The sequence below is a fragment of the Erpetoichthys calabaricus genome, chromosome 1 (assembly GCF_900747795.2).
Source record: "Erpetoichthys calabaricus chromosome 1, fErpCal1.3, whole genome shotgun sequence".
Taxonomy (NCBI): Eukaryota; Metazoa; Chordata; class Cladistia; order Polypteriformes; family Polypteridae; genus Erpetoichthys; species Erpetoichthys calabaricus.
Window position 1 is genome coordinate 144,026,126 of NC_041394.2, and position 16,973 is coordinate 144,043,098.

General features: G+C 36.1%; 1 long non-coding RNA gene across 2 annotated transcripts; it reads left to right on the plus strand.

The window, feature by feature from the left end:
• Positions 1-425: 425 nt before the first annotated feature.
• LOC114646090 (uncharacterized) lies at positions 426-12,468 on the plus strand. Of its 2 annotated transcripts, none has more exons than XR_007934256.1 (3): positions 426-556; positions 10,046-10,102; positions 12,208-12,468. It is a non-coding gene; the product is annotated as an uncharacterized LOC114646090 (long non-coding RNA). The 2 variants fall into 2 exon arrangements; XR_003715262.2 differs by lacking the exon at positions 12,208-12,468 and adding an exon at positions 10,809-11,143.
• Positions 12,469-16,973: the final 4,505 nt, after the last annotated feature.

Below are 16,973 nucleotides of genomic sequence, written 5' to 3' on the forward strand. Positions count from 1 at the left end.
CAAGTTGATTTATATTTTAACCAAATATGCTGATTTCCATTGTTTATGTGCTCAGTGGAATGTAGTGTATGGTGAATTGAATCAAGTTGAACTGAAATGTTGTGGGGCAAACTCCAAATCAATATACATTAGTTTGGTATTTGGGGTGCGCAGTAGCTGGACTGAATAGATTACGACCATAGGTGAAAGCGCTATGATAAGTTACTCTTCCAAAACTACTAAATTATTGGACATTTTAAACTAGGGGATGCCTGCAGGTCACTACAGTAGGATTGGACCCATCCCCCATACTGACAAAGCAGTTTAGGAAAGAAGTGCTGGAATTGTTTTACATTTAGAAATGGGTAAGTAATCGAGAAGCAATGCTAAATACTTGGCCCTTTAAGAAAATCATTGGGATCAGGTTTCTGTAAGCCACAGGATGACATGTGATTGCTAATCTGGCAGGAGAAGCTTTATGGGAGCTTATTGAATCTAGAATGACAGGAAGAGGCAAAAGTTTCCTGTCAGGAAGAATGTATCCATATGAGTGATAATAAGAGGGAGATTGAATGGGGTAGACGAAAATATTTCCCCTGCTATTAGAGACTTGAAAGCCTTCTAGGGACTTTGTAGGGTACTTTACATAAGTGTTCCCTGTGTGAACCCAGTATTTATATCGTGCACATGACAGTTTGGTACTACCTTTTTGGGTCAGGTAAACACAGCATTGGCTTCTGCTATGAGGTGTAATATAAAATCAAGTCAAGGCAGGCCACGCATAGTACAGAAAACTTGTTTCTCAAGTTCAGATCAAAGAGTTGCTTTTCAAAACAACCTCAGCATGGTCATATAGTTTCTTAAATGGCATTTCTTCAAATAATGAAATGAAATGTGTACTATAGTGACAAAATAGATTCTCTTTCTTGTGTTGTTGTGTTGTGTTATTTTCAATTATTTTCTCTTGCATGCTATTAAAGAAGATTTTAAAATATCCTTTGTGTGGAAATATTAGGTTTTTTTTTAACTTGCTTCAGTTCTGGTAATGCAGCTGTTTTTTTCCTGAGCATTGTTGTAGGTTTCTTTGACCTGAATGGTTTTGCTTATTGGTTTGTTTCTCGCACTGTATGGACCACATAGTCCACTGATGCCACCTAGTGCTTCAAATATTTTAAGAAGTAAAGAATTTTCTTTTAAAGGGTTCATTGCTTTAAGATGCCTGGTCTTACTTGCTGACATACATACCAACAAAGATCATAAATTAATTATGACAGACCTGTACTAATGAAAACTGAAACTCAATGAAAACTGAAAAATTAAAAGCTAAATGCTATACAGTATTAAAAAAGATATCAGTTAATGTTTGCCCAGGACAAATTAACTTAGTCTGTGTTTCTAAGCCTGCATCTTCAACTTTTAAAGTTTGCTTTGTTGTCACTTTGTAGTGATGGAAAACACTTAGCTGTATACCATACCAAACTCCACCGAGCTGAAGTGGAAAATGTTTCACATATGACATACTGCATGTAATATTTTATATATTCAAAGCTTTCACATTATAGATGTTAAATGAACCAGTGAATTTTACTTTCTGTAGCAGCTGGCACAGTGAATACTGCTTAAAATATGAGCAGTGCAAAGATACCTCTCCTTATGCAACACACAGAAGCTGCGTGGCTTAATCAGAGTCAAATAAGTAAGGCAGAAAATTACTTTTAGCTGTTATGGAACAGACTCTTCATATAAAAAGAAACACCAAAACTTTCTACATATTCTTTTCCTTATAATTTAAAGGGGAGACAACAGGAACAACCTTTAAAGCCTAATTTTGTCTTTCTTTTCCGATTATCACTTCTGTTTTTTGTTTCATCATTCATATTCAATTTAACAATTTCGCTTTTCAAAATAACATAAAAATTTGACAGATAAGCAACATTTGTGTTCTGATTCTTGTTACTTTTGTCAATTTATTTTGAGATTACAGATAGGAAAGCCCTGACTCAATAGTGGGCTTCACTGTCTAAAAGTTACTTTATTTTGAGTTGTTTAAGTCAGACTGGAATGAGAATACTTAAGTACTATCACTTCACAAGAGTCTCAAGATAATACTTAAGATACTGTAACCTAGAACTCAGGTACAGTAAAAATGAATCGTCATGAGAGAAAACAGAACTTGGTGAGAATATTTGTTGGTTTCTTTTCAGAACATGTTTATTCTGTCATAGTGTTCATGTGGGCCCAGAAGCTTTCCTCACAGCATCAAGTGCAATGCATAATCCAACCTTGGAAAGGATGCTTGACCATTGCAGGGCACATACAGACACACAACAAGGCTTGCTAACATTGCACCAACTAATAGCTAATTGTCAGCCTAACCTGCATCTGTTTGTGATGTGCAAATTCCAAACCGACAGGTCTTAGACTGCTATTTGCACATTAGATACTTAAATGGACCACTATAGTACTATCAAACTATCCTAATTAATTTTGCCACACTCAGTTCTTCAAGCAACATTCATCAAGAAAGAGTTGAGTAATGTCGGACTTGGAAACTCTGAGCTGAAGTAAGAGTCTGGAAGCATAAAAGAGCAGTTCAGAATCAAGTGATCAGTATACTTATTAAGAGATTGTGAAACAAAGCTGAAGATCACATATGCCAGCAGAGCAGTACTTGCAACAGTATCGTATATTATTAGTCATGACAAGGTTGCCAGCTGGACTAGCAAGTGTATGGATCAGAGTCCAGTGGAACAACATGTCTTAGGTCCTTCACTACCCTTTGTTAATTATGTTTCAGCTTGTGTCTGTTTTGTATTTCTGGGGCAAAATGGTCTCTTTTTTGCATTTTTATGCTGTTTGATAGATAGATAGATCGAACAAATGAATTAACTTTATTTGTCTCCAGGGGGAAATTTGGCTTTTCACAGAAGCTCTGTAAATATTGGTATAAAGGAGCCCTAGTAGCATTTCTTTACACACATGTGCCGAATGATGCTTTGGCTGAAAGTCCTTAGTGTTAGTGTATCAGGAAGAGAAAGTGCAGCATTGTTCATAATGGTATCCAGTTCTGTTTTAATTGTCTCCTTTGCTACTACCTCCAAGGGGTCCAGAGTGTGTTCCATAACTAAACCTGCACTTTTATTACCTTGTTGATTTGGGTAGCATCTCTTGAAGTGATGTTACTCAGCCCAGCACACCATGGCATAGAAAATTGCACTGGCCATCAATGAGTTATATAAGATGTGAAGAATGGCATTTTCCAGTCTCCTAAGAAAAAAGAGCCTGCTCTGTCCTTTCTTATATAGTTCAGTCCAACCTGTCATTGATGTGGACCCTCAAGTACTTATGGTTGTGCACCCCCTCTATAGCTACTCCCTGAGGCTCTTTGGTGCAGTGAAAGTCAATGACCAGTTCCTTGGTTTTGTTGATGTTAAGTTTCGTTAATTTAGTTGTGTTAGCGCAGTTCTTGTGGTATGGTATCTTCTGAAAGATGCTTCGGGCTATCCTGTTAAAAGTTCACTATTGTATTTAGCTTGTTACCTGCTACATACCTTATTAGATTTGCATATAATTTCAGACTGCAGTGCAAAAAAGTGTACTTAGAAGTGCTTCTAAGATACAGTAGTCTTTATAGGTGGTTACCATGCTTTTTATTTTTTTAATTCATCATCATTTGCCACATGCATGAAATTTTCCTCATTCAATGGTCTAGAACAGTTAAACAGTTCCATCTGACAGTAATTCTAGATGATGCTGGAAGAAGGTGCAAAGTCTCATAAATTGATATCAGTTCAAATAAGTTTGGGGCGGAGTGGTGGCTCTGATGCTTGGAGTCTGTGCCAGCAATTGGAAGGTTGCCGGTTCGAATCCCATTAATGCCAGAAGTGACTTTTACTCCGTTGGGCCCCTGAGCAAGGCCCTTATCCTGCAATTGCTCTGTCTTGGGTATGACTTTAATCTGCATCCACCTCTGCAAACAGGTCTTCCAACATGCAAGGAAATCTTGGGGGTTGGTGGCAGGATTGGCACTCAAGCCACTGTCAAAAAAAAAACACACACACCATTCAGTGTGGTGCTGAGGTGTCACCTGTTGCACGGCTGCAGTCGGATCTCAATCCAGGTGGTTCGCCATGTGGTGGGAGTGGCAACATGCTGTAATCAATGCATACTCTCCTCTTGCTCTCAATTAAGTTCCTTCATACATAGTAAACTTTATTAGGGACAGTTAGAGACAGTTTATACCTCTTTCAGTGATTTACAAGTTTGGTATATAAGTAATTATTCCAATAGGCAACAGAAGAAAAAAAAACAAACTAAGAGGAAAAAAAGCTTTCTGGGGATTCTAAGGTCTTTTGAAATAAGCAAAATCAAGGTGACCTAGGCTAACTGGCGATCCTCCAATTTCCAGCATTGTCCTACAACACTTGCTGTAGTTGGTAATTGTAGTGCAATGTGAGGGCCTCATATAGTAAAATATAAACATTCCCAAACACTTGGATGTCATATTCCAGGATGGAATAGCAGCTCAGTCAAAGCAGCAGTAGCATCATGAAAGTCTTACTAAAGTGTAACTGGAAGCCAATTTAGATACCTGTTAACGAAGGCTATAAGCTCTTGCTTCCAGGTGTCTAGTAATGATCCTTAAGAAAGATTTTACAGTGTCATGCAAAAGTACTCACTTGCTGCACAATGTTAAAATTTAGGGATGGAACACTTATGAAAAGCATAATTTTTTCATCATAAAACAGTGGCACATTAAAAAAGATTTTTGATCTTCAGAGCTTTGAAAAAAATGTGTCACAAGAGACAAAATTTTATTGTACTGTTTGTTAAGCAGGCACTGAATGTTTTGGAAACAGTATAGTATTGCAAAATGTTACTAGCATGTCTAACCACATTGTGTGCTGAATTGTTTACGAAGCTGTTAGTATTAAAACTTGTTGAAAAAATCCTTTTGCTATCTTTGGAATTTTCACTCAATAACAAATTTTTTTTCAGTGTTTAGGAGCAAGTCATTAGCATTCATTAGTGTTCAGTGTTTCAGTGTTCTGCTAACTGAAGTTATTAAGAGGAACATTTGAAGAAACATCACTAGATTCAATAGATAATCACAACTGGGTTGTCTCCATATAAAGTGAAAGTGACTACTATAATTTTCCACTGGTAGTATCAGGAGAGATAACAATGCTGATCCCAGTTGCTCATCCCTGATAGACACCATATCTAATTTAAGATTATGACAATTGAATACTGTAGTTACTATTCTAAAAAGAATGAACAAAATATGTTAGAAGGTTTGGGTCCTGATTGCAAAACCTTGTTTAGGATGTAAAACAAAGAAATAGAAAGAAACAACAAATATTTTAGGGTCCGTTCTTTGCTCACTTGTTTCCTTTAAAAAGATGGTTGAAAGACAATATACTTCCAGTTATGTTTGCACTTTTATCCTGCAGCGCTGGAAGGTGTAGTGTCCCCTTATGATGGCTTCTCCTACATTCTGGGGAGGAATATGTTAGTTCTTTTGAAGCTTGTGACTTTTTCCCTTCTCTCCCTCCTCATGTGCTCACACATTGAACCCCATTAAAACACTCATCAGACTCATATGTTTCATACTGTAGTCCCTCAGATTACCCTTATTTGTGCAAACATGGAGCAAAACTGTAGAAATTACATGATCAGTAAGCATTTACAAATAAGCTTCATTTAAATGTATATTGACTCCATTGGGACATTCTGTATGTCATGCTTAGTTTACATAGCTAAGAATTCTGAGATGCTGAACTAAGGAATAGCCAATGTTGAGTTTGTCATTTTCAGATACAGTATGCTGCTGAAAAGCAAATTTCTGTTTGGATCTAGTGAGCTAACCTGGATGATGAGGGTCTTATTTATTAAGGGTTTCTTGCAGCGTTATTTTCATCCTTTATATATTTTGACTAGTATACGGTAGTTACTTAGCTTTTTGCTTGTTCTGTTTAAGAGAATTACCAGTTTCTTTTTTTGTTCATTTAAATGGTACCTGTTCTCAGCATATTGAAAATTGTTTTTAATTATTTTCATTGTCCTTTTTCATTTAATTATTGTCAAATAAATGTAAATGTACTCTTTTTAGTGGTTATGTTTTAGGGCTTTAGGAATGTTTTTTATATTTTGCCACTACCATTTGAGCTAAAATCCTAACAATAATGACATCATTTGATATAACAGCATGCCTTTGAACTCTACAAAGGAACCAGAATCACTGGATCAAACAGAAATTAATGTGGAGAGCTGGGCCACATCAAACAGGCATAGTGTCAAATGCATTGTTCATCATGAGTAAAGAAGTAGTCCCATTACATAAATCTGATGGAAGTAGAGTGTTGAGTACACAGGTAAAAATAGGCAAATTGCACAAAAAGTATTGCATTGCACCATGTTCCTTTACTTGTTTTTATATAATAGTCAAAGGATTTTTTCAATTAAAACTTTCTAATGTGACTTATATTTTGACAAAATTAAAACCAAAATACAAACGATATTTCCAAAGTGACAAATTTAACAGCTATAGTGAATTTGAGATGACACATAGAAAAACAAAATAATTTCCAATACATCCCACAGCCCCATAAATATAATAAGCAGCATGCAGAAATGGCACCAGGGCAACATACAGGTGAAGAGCAAAGAAGCTCGGATTGTATTACAAAATACCACACATTAAATCTTTATTTTTTCCCGATTTTCTATAGACACTTCTCAAACAATGCTAACAATTAAAAACTCTTCATGACAATCCATCAGTACCAGACAAATGAAGTACTCTTTTACCTGACCAGAAGATCTTGTTCCCGTCAATAGATTGCATTTTAATTTTGGCACCTGTGTATGCAGCATTTTGTTCCACTCACGAGTTTTTTGATAGACATCAGGAACACAAAAGATGCCCGAGTGCTAGATGAGCTCTTCATTTGAGGTGGCTCACCTTCTCTACAGTATCAGCAAAGAATACCTCAGCACTTGTCTGCATTTTGCTGATGCACTTCACTAGTAGAATTGTACTGCCTGCTGTAAAACAGAAAATTGTTCACATGAAAGTGATGACAATTGTTTATTTACTCATCAGGCTGATGATACACTCTTTCTGAGGCTGTCTTACATATTACGGTATAGAGTGTGAAAACAAATCCACTTGCAGAGAGTGACAAAACCTGGCTCCATCAAGGTTGAAAAGAGATGTTTTTGTTTTAGAATAAATTCTTAAAAATTACCTAAATTTATTATGACCAAGGCAAGTTATCAATAATGAAATTGTAGACTTACAGAACATTTTCAGGAAGATGAGAAAGATAAAGAGCAAGCAAATTCAGGCAACAAGCCTCAGGAACCAAATCTTAAAATTATTTTAAAAACTGTATAACTTTGCAAGCTTCTAAATTAGTTACTCTACTGTCTGTGTTTGTTACTACAAGAACATCTCTCCTTGAAAAAATAAAAATTGTTACTGGTGGTACTGTTTTCATTTTATGTGCATTATTAAAATGACAAACTCAGAAATCACATTTTACCACATTCTAGGAAAAGTTTTACCTGTCAGTCAAAATAATTTTTTTAATTAGGTAATAACCAGGACTTTCTGGCTTAGTGATGCATAGAATTAATACCAAAATGTATTTTTATACTTTAACTTGGAAATAAAACATTATATAACAGGACACAAGTCAATCAAACAAATGAAAATAACATAGGAAGTACAATACTATTTTCTGAATGCAATACATATCAGTATTCAACCTCTACCCGAGCAATACAACTAAAGTTCCACTTCTAAAATATTTTGTGTTTAAAATAAAACAACAAGGACATTAATAAGGCTGAGTCCGGGCCAATAAGTTATAGAGAGTGGATTGGAATTTTTCTAGTAGAGAAAAAAAAAATATTTGTGTGAGTTGTGTGTTATACGATATTGCAAAATAGAAATATAATAAAATGCAAGGTCTGTGTGTGAGTCCAGTCCCTCATTGCAGTCTTATCTCTCAATTTTGGTTTGGTACAATGAAGTAATTAAAAGAAGGAATGCGAGTGTGAGGCACACAAAGAGGAGTAAAGGCAAATGTATAAGAGTGGACAGGAGGTGAGCAAAGCACCTCGAAATGGCAGAGCCTGAGAAGCAGACTTTATGGGAATGCCCTCCACAGAGGGAGCATCGGGAAAGAGAGGTTCAGACACACACTGAAAGGTGCTGAAGGTACACATAGAGCAAGAAATATAAACTATTTGTTAGTTTATTCTATTACCTGTCTTCAACAGGTAAAATTGCAAGTATTTAATAAATTGTGAACCACTGGGTTGCTGTAAAATTGATAATTATTGTTGTGTGGAGCACAGAATAGCGTATAAAAGAAGATTTAGAACATTTATTGCTAACCAAGCTGGGGTAGATTCATGGACTTCTACTAATTTCCAATATTTTATTGTATGAATACTTGCAACCCAGTAAACCAAGTTAGGTAGTGCCATGCTTTCTTCTGTTTTGGATCACTGTAGTATCTCTAGTGTTGCCTTTTTAAAGAGTGCTCCCCAATAAAATTATGATTTTTTTTAATCTGTTACTTAACACATGATGGCTGAGAAAAGAAAAATCATCTCCTGTGAGTAAAATGGCAAAACAAACTTGAGATTTTTTTCATCAGCATTTTAGGATTGTTTCCTGTTCTTCATCGTTGGTCCCTGTTTCCTCCATAAAGGCTTAGTGTATGAGAAACTTTGGTGTTGTTTTCCATGACAACATGACAATACAAATTTTTGGCCATCTCTACAAATACAGTAGTGTGATGTATGGGTGGAGTATTTCTTCATTGCATGGCCATTTCAAATTCTAAAAAAATGATGTTGCAGTTCATTCTAACTACTTATTCTTTACTACCTATTCTAACTACTTATTTGTTTTGACAATTTTAATTTGCCTGGCTAAAGTAAGATGGACTTTTGCTCTCATATTACCAAAATAGTGTCAAAAGAGATTTCCTTAAGCACCAGGAGTCTTAAATACAGATTGGACTTTTTTGTGCAAGTCTTTGCTTTTAAGTAAGATGGGTGTACGATATGTCATCAGTTATCAACAAACAACACATTTTTATGTCCCATAATGTAAATTGATTTGTAAAATGCTTATTAAAAATTTCTAAAAAATTGCTATATAAAGATGGGTTTAATTTAACTACTTGTGTAGTTATAATTATTATATTTTTAGAAGTCACACCCAAGACTCCTTGAATACATTACAGTTGTTGATATATATATTTTTACTGCCAGAGCAGTGACAAGTTAAGTGATTTCTTGAGCATCAATCAGAGAGTTGGAGGCAAGGACTGAATAGACAACCTTATGGTTTAAACTTCAGTGTACCACCTGCCCTACCACACTTTGAAAGGTAGTAAATAAAATAACAGTTAACAATAAGCCACGTTTATTGCAAACTGTAAGATATATTACCATCACATTACAGATACACTTTAATCAGCATCATCATCACATTAAAAAGAAAACTGCAGTGTTTTTTATATGGCTGCTCTTTTCATTGCATATAATGTGTCATTCCACTTCTAGAAGACCCGCCTGGCAGAAAAAAAATAAAACAGTAGCACTTCAAATCATAAAAGCACAATTAAATGAAGCTTCAAGAGTGGTCCGCAAGCCTACGGAAGTTGTGGTGCGTGAGTTAAGCCTGTAGTGCTGTTTGACTCAATATTATCTGTTGCAGGTTACGCTTGCTTATAAGTGGGAAGCCAGAAAACAATGAAAGAAAAAATGCTATCATCTGCTGTTAAAATAGAAGTGTCTGCTTTTTATTTTGTGTGCAGTTGTGCGTCATCTGCCTCGGTTATGGTCTGCTGTTTTCCACTAACAGCCCTAACCCTTTGCCCCAGCTGCTGTCAGCACAGTTAGGCTAATGCACATGCTAGGATAGCAGTTATATGTTTTCTGGCAAGCATTAACAATCTTAAAAATAACATGTTTCATTGCATCATGTAGATGGTTGTTTAATACAATTTCTTTTTTGTTTTAAAGTTTTTATCTTTTTCAGGTTGTTCCATTGTCACAAAAGGACTTTGAGTGATCACACTATCACCTCCAGGGACAAGTAAGGTTTCCTTATACCTGTGATTAGAATTTTGGCAAATAAAATGACTTACTGTATGTCACAGTATGAAATATAACTGCATGTAAAGTAATGTTGTAGAGCTTAAGTATAAGAAACTAAACAGTATTACATACACTACAAGTAAGTCTGCAGCAGGCAGTGCGTTGGTCAGCTGTTCTGCCTCTCATCTTCAAGGAACTACATTTAAATCCTGGCCTAGTCACAGGTCCATATGGGTTTTCTTTTCTGCTCTAATTTTGTCTCATGTTAATGTCAGTGATGTGTGTATTAGCTGGATTAGTGTGTCAGAACTGGACAAGGATGGATATGGGCACTGTAAAGGACCAGTATTTTGGGTGGACTTTCTTACTACTTTGTACCTGAAACTACTAGGATGGGCTCCACCCTCTAACAGGCAAGGTAATTTGGGGAAAATTGATGGAATAATGGACAGCATCCTAGTCCTGCCTTCTGAATGCCACGTTTCTACTTCAGATATGTTCTTAGATGAGGTCTCGTCCCTTGCCAGACACCTTAGATTAAACAGACTTTCATTGTACAGACACAGGTAGGAATCATGTTAACATTTATTTACTAAATTCTGAAACTTCTCAAACTTTTCTTAATGGTCACTCCTGTCTTCCTGAATGTTTTTTTCTTGTTGAACTTATCATTTCTTTTAGCCTTGGATATCTTTGGCTTGCAGGAACCTGGTATTCAGAACAAGACATTTTGTTCACCCTACTAACCCTGATGCATACCATATGCTTCATCTGACTGGTCAAATCAATGGAATTAAAGCAATCTTTCAATCTCCTTTCACAGACAAAAACTATTGACATTAAGCTTTTTGAAAGTCTTCATCTCACTCTGTTCACCTTCTTTTACAAAGCTCATTCCATCACAGATGTCACAGAATTTAATTCTTTGCAGTACACCATCTCAGCTATTGTCTACATTCATGCCAACTTCAGCTCCTCTGATTTTTCTCTTGCTTCTAATCTGATCCCTTCCTACCCATACTACTGACTGTAATGTGGACATTTTACTGGTGAAAATTTCAAACAAATAAAGAACTCTCTCATTGTTCTAATGTTCTGTTTTTTCTCCACCATCTTGACCATTTGTTACCCTCAGCTCAGAGACAACACAAGTAAGGTTGATTAGTGATTCTCAGTTGGCCACAGTGTTAATATTAGTATGGGCATGGGCATGTGCATGTGTGAGTCCTGTAATGGACTGGCTTCCTGACTGGAGCTTGCCTTCAGCCCACTGTTGATGGGATAGGCTCTGGCTCCCCATGATCCTAAATTGAATTAAGCTGGTTGGAGATTTTTATGTCATGTTATGTTCATCACTTCCCTAATTTCATATCACCTCTTCCATTATCAATGGCTCATCACACAGAATGGGGTGTGACAATACACCTGCACTTTTTTGTAAACATTTTAATTAAAGAAAATTGTGTCAGGAAAATGAGAAATGTTACAATTGTCAGACAGACAGAAAGAAGAACCCCAACCTACCTCACCAACCCATCCCACATGGGGATGTCTGAAAAAGAACCATCTGCTGAAGCAAATAAACGCCATCGCTGACACCACACCACCCTACACATCCCGGCTAAAGCAAAAGAAATAGTTCTTAATGAGTGTAACTCCTTTTTTGAAGAGCTAATGTAGTGAATGAAGATAAAACATTCACATAAGCAGCTAAAAGCTCTAAGAAAATTGAATCATAAAATTAATTCCTTCAGTCATGTATTGAACATTGCCCCTTATTTTTCCAGCAAGTTGACGGGATGATTTTAGCATGAAATCAACTTTTTATCAAGAGGTGAGAAAGTATACAAGCAAAAATTGAGAAGTAGAAAAAGCAGCAGCAAATGAAAGAGAAGTAGAAGTGATGGACAACAAAGATGCAGCCTTGGGGGATTTGGAGTATAAGCAAAATGTATGATAAAAACAACCAGGAACTTAAAGAGAATTGTTACGCATGTATGCCGAAGGACCTCCTCACAGGCTCAGATAAGGTATGTGTTAGTCTGCCGCAGTGGGAGGGGGCGATGTCACTGACCTTCTGTTCTCTCTTTCTCTCTCCTGCAGCTCCGAGAAACTGCCCATTGATCACACTTAATGCCACCCTTTCCGGGGTCCATTTGGATAGGAAGACCAGCTGCCCAGAGAGGAGGTGGCATTTGATCCAGGAGTGCTTTGCGAGACTGACCTCCCGATTCTCCTTTGTGAAAACACATGCTACACAGAAGTAGCTTTGGATATTGCTGGACCAGCAACCCTTTATGTTAACGTTTGCGAATATTTTTTGTTGTTTGTACAAAGAACTGCTACTAAACGAGACAATCCGGTTGGCATTTCAACTAGTCATTCATTGTCTGTCCTGCCTTCCCTAGCCATAGACTATAAATTAGAAATAGGATCTAGGGCTAAACCAATTAAATGCAGTTTCATGATGGTCATGTACATTCTATGTATTATTTTATATTAAATAAATTGATGATTTGGAAATTTTGGAAGAATTTTTGACCACATTTAAATTGACTACCAGCTCAAGGGAGAGGACAGTGCCATATCTGAATCTTACCTTACTGAAACAGAAAGCAGTTTCTTGCCAGCACAATGAAGACACACATACAGGATAGAGACTGATTTAGACTGAAACTTGGTGGTAGAAGGAACATTTTAAAAAGGATGATATGGGATATGGGAGAGTACAAAGACATACCACATGCATAGAGGACCAAGCTTAACTGTAATTAAAAGGGAAAAACAGAAGGATTAACTGAGAATTTAAAGCAGAGGTCTTAGAATGAAAAGAGCCCTGAATCCAAAGTAAGACTGCCAAGTGTTAGGATTCCTAGAGCAGACCAGCATTGAAAGGACATGGGATGCCTATCAAGAGCATTATTAAAAAACATAGTAACCAGCATTTACCATTTCTAAACAAGGCCCAGATGTGACTCATCTTTCCGAAATACCCAAAGTGGATAGGAAATTACAGTGTAAATTTATTAATGCTAGACATAGACTACATCCACCACTACTTAATTCACTTATAAACACAGACATTAGTCAACCATACTCCCCCACCATTTTTAACCCTTGAAAGCTGAGACATTGGAATATACCCTCCAGAGCCAAATATTTCTGAAAATGCCATCTTAGCACTGCAGCATGGATGGGTGATAAAGGAGAGTTTTGAAAATGCAGATTCTGATCAAGCGCTGATTGGCTTGTCCCTATTACATGGCCCTTCCCTGATTGAAAGGTGACGGATTGTGCTCCTTGTAGCACTGTAAAATGTAACTGTACTTGTACTGACATGACTCCCAGTCTGTATTCTCAGTCACTATGCTCACCGTATACTTGTGTGTTACTCTGAATAACAATTCCATCTTATCATCAGTCTAAACAAAGCAATCTGTTTTTTTGTTTCTCATAATCACAATTGCTGTTCTTAGTAGGTAAACACAAGCTGCAAATGAATGGAGGACAATCCTGTTTCCTCCAATGGACACATGCCCAGTGTAGGTGAACAGCTACATCATGTCATTTTAGTGTGGGTAAATAACTTTTGTAAATGATGTGCAAACACAAGTGTGAACAGTGATAGTTTTAGTTTAAATTTGCTGTTTATAAATAAAACTTGGTTGTTATGAACTTACTTTAGCATAAATTCCCAAAAACCGCAGCAACCCCCTCCCCCCCAAAAAAAGAAGAGGAAGGATTCTTTAATCTTCACCTTGTGTAACACAGGGGAAACAAGTAATCTTTATAAATAAAATATGTATTACAAAAAATACAGGAGTTGCATGAAATAGGCAGTGTAGTAACAAAAAAAGTCCCAATACAAAATTCAAAAGAATTTAGACAAAATGATAAAAAATTCAGGAATCCACATAAGCTCAGTATTAAACACAAGACTTCACCCACACTACTAAATGCATTCGATGAACCACAAGGGACTGCTTGTATTCTCACCCTTTATAAAGTTGAGGGCAGTTCCTTGATAAAGATGGATAGGTGGCTCCGCCTCTTGGGGAACGACCCAGAAAATACAAGGAACATAACAAAACAAGCATAGACACATAGAAATTGAATAATACACAAAACTAATTAAAACACATAATAATGCAAATTATTAACGTAAGTAAAATATTAAAATAAGCAAAATTTTTAAAAAATCAACAAAAAAGACATAGAAATTTAAACATCATACGGGGGAGGAACCATGGCTGAAATATAATAGTAGATTGTGGACATAGCCTTAGTATGTTGCAGACTAAAAAAAAATATCCGGAAGGTGAAGACTAGATTGGATCCTATAGAAAGCCAGGAAGAAGGAGAAGGGAGAGGGGGAAACCAATGAGAAAAAGGACATTAAACAAAGGCCTGATGATAAAGCTCAAAATCAGGTAAGGGCATATTCTCATCTGTTGTGGTCAGAGTAAGTACCAAATGTTTAATTCTCAGCCAATGTATATTTCCACAAAAAGTGTAAAAGCTATGAACAAACTTTACACTAAAATGGGTGCTGGGGGAAGGGATGATTCATAAGGATAGTATTGCACTCATGTAGGTTTAAATATGGTAGTATCTACATCTTAATTATGGACAACCAAGACTGAAACTAAAGGGTATGATTGTTTAACCTCTTCCCAAACACAATGAAATTTTAACACAATGATATCTTTTAAGAACTTGGATAATAGTAATACATGGATATTTAAAGAATATTACAATGGGATGAAGGAGAGGGTGACTAATGATCCACTAGAACAGTGTTTCCAAACTCGGTCCCCCTGTGGCTGCAGGTTTTTGTTCCAACCAGCTTCTGTTTTTAATTGAAGTCCTGGGCTAATTAAGTGAACTGGTATTTTCCACGTTCTGTGTTTTGGGAACAATACAGAAAAGAAAAAGCTAAGTTTGCTAAAAAAAAAAAAATACTAAAATGTACCAAGCAGTTATATAGGGATAATGTATTTTTTTTCTTTTTAACAGTATTTTCATCTTGATTTTCATTCTACTTTTCCAGGTGTACTAATTGTTTAATTAATCCATTACTTACTAATTAGTGGGTCTGACACTATAGTAGTTGCAGCCTTTGATTATTCAGTGTTGTTTGCCTGGGTGTCTGCTCTGCTTATTGTCATTAATAAAGTACAATGAAGGGGGAAAGGGCAAAATATAATGAAATCAACAAAAGAGCATTTAAATCTATAGTAAAAGCAGAAATATTTCTAAATTCTTATAAATGTAAAAATCATGCTTCTGTGCTTTACTGAATGTAGAATAAGAGAAAAAAATACCAGTTTTCAGGTGTTATCATTGATTGTGAATCTGGCTGAAACAAAAACCTGCAGCCACAAGGAGTCCCCTGGACCGAGTTTGGGAAACACTGCACTAGACAGAGCATGGGTTCTCATCATCAGTACTGTGGACCCCCTGTGGCTACAGGGTTTTGTTTCAACCAGCTTGTTTTTAATTGGAATCCTGGCATAATTAAGTGAACTGTTATTGCCCAGATTCTGTGTTTTGGGAACAATATAGCAATTAGAAAACTAAGTTTGGTAAATAATAATAATAATAATAATTAATAATAAATATACTAAGCAGTTATAGAGGAATAATGTATTTTTTTTTCTTTTTCACAATATTTTCATCTTGATGTTCATTCTATCTTTCTGGGTGTTCTAATTGTTTAATTAATCCATTGTTTTCTAATTAGTTGATCTAACGCTAAAGTAGCTGCAGCTTTTCATGATTCAGTGTTGTTTGCCTGGGTGTCTGCTCTGCTCGTTTTTAATGGACATTATTAAGATACAATGAAGGGAGCAAACTGCACAGAGAAAGGGTAAATATAATGAAAACAACAAAAGAGGGTTACGCATTTAAATCTATAGCAAAAATGAAAATATTTCTAACTATATAATAAATGTCGTGACCCTGTGTTCGGATTCAGCGGGTTGGAAAATGGATGGATGGATATAATAAATGTAAAAATCATGCTGCTGTGCTTTCTTAATGTAGAATAAGAGAAGAGAAAAAGAAATACCAGCTAATTAATTGAGATCAGTGTTAGCAGTTGTCACTGATTATGAATCTGTTTGAAGCAAAAACCTGAAGCCACAGTGGGCCCTCAGGACCGACTTTGAGAAGCCCTGCACTAGAGATGTTTAAAGGGAGAAGAGTAGATTTGCTCTAATTTATTTTATACCAGAAAGGTTTCTCATATTTATAAAAGAAAAATAAATATGAGGTAAATCATTTGAATCATTCCCCAAAAACAGCAGAATATCATCAGCATATAGAAAAAATTTATAAGATGCATTATTAACCATTAGAATAAAAAGTATAGGATATAGGGGAAAGCCTTGTCTCACACCCCTGCAAACAGGAAAGGGGTGAGATACAGTAGGTCCAAGTTAGAAAGAACTGATTAGTACAGTGTCATAATAATAGTAATGGTTACCAAAAGCCACCAACTGCATAACTTTCTACAAATAATGCCTATTTAGACTGTTAAAGGCCTTCTCAACATCCAGTGAAAAGAGTGCTCCAGGTCTTGCATGAGAATAATCCTTATTTATAATATTTAATGGGCAATGTACATTATCAGCAGCACAATGAGAATGAATTAAAACAGTCTGATCTGGATGAACAAGTTTGTATATGCCAGCTTGAAGTTGAATTGTCATAACTTTGGCTAGTAAATTGGCATCCAAGTTCATCAATGAAAGTAAGTTATATCCGAAACAATCTGATCTTTGCCAGGTTTAAGAAGCATGGAGATGATGGCATGGATGTTTTAATCTGGTTTTCTGTTGTTCTCCATAGGCATCTGTTAAGGCCCA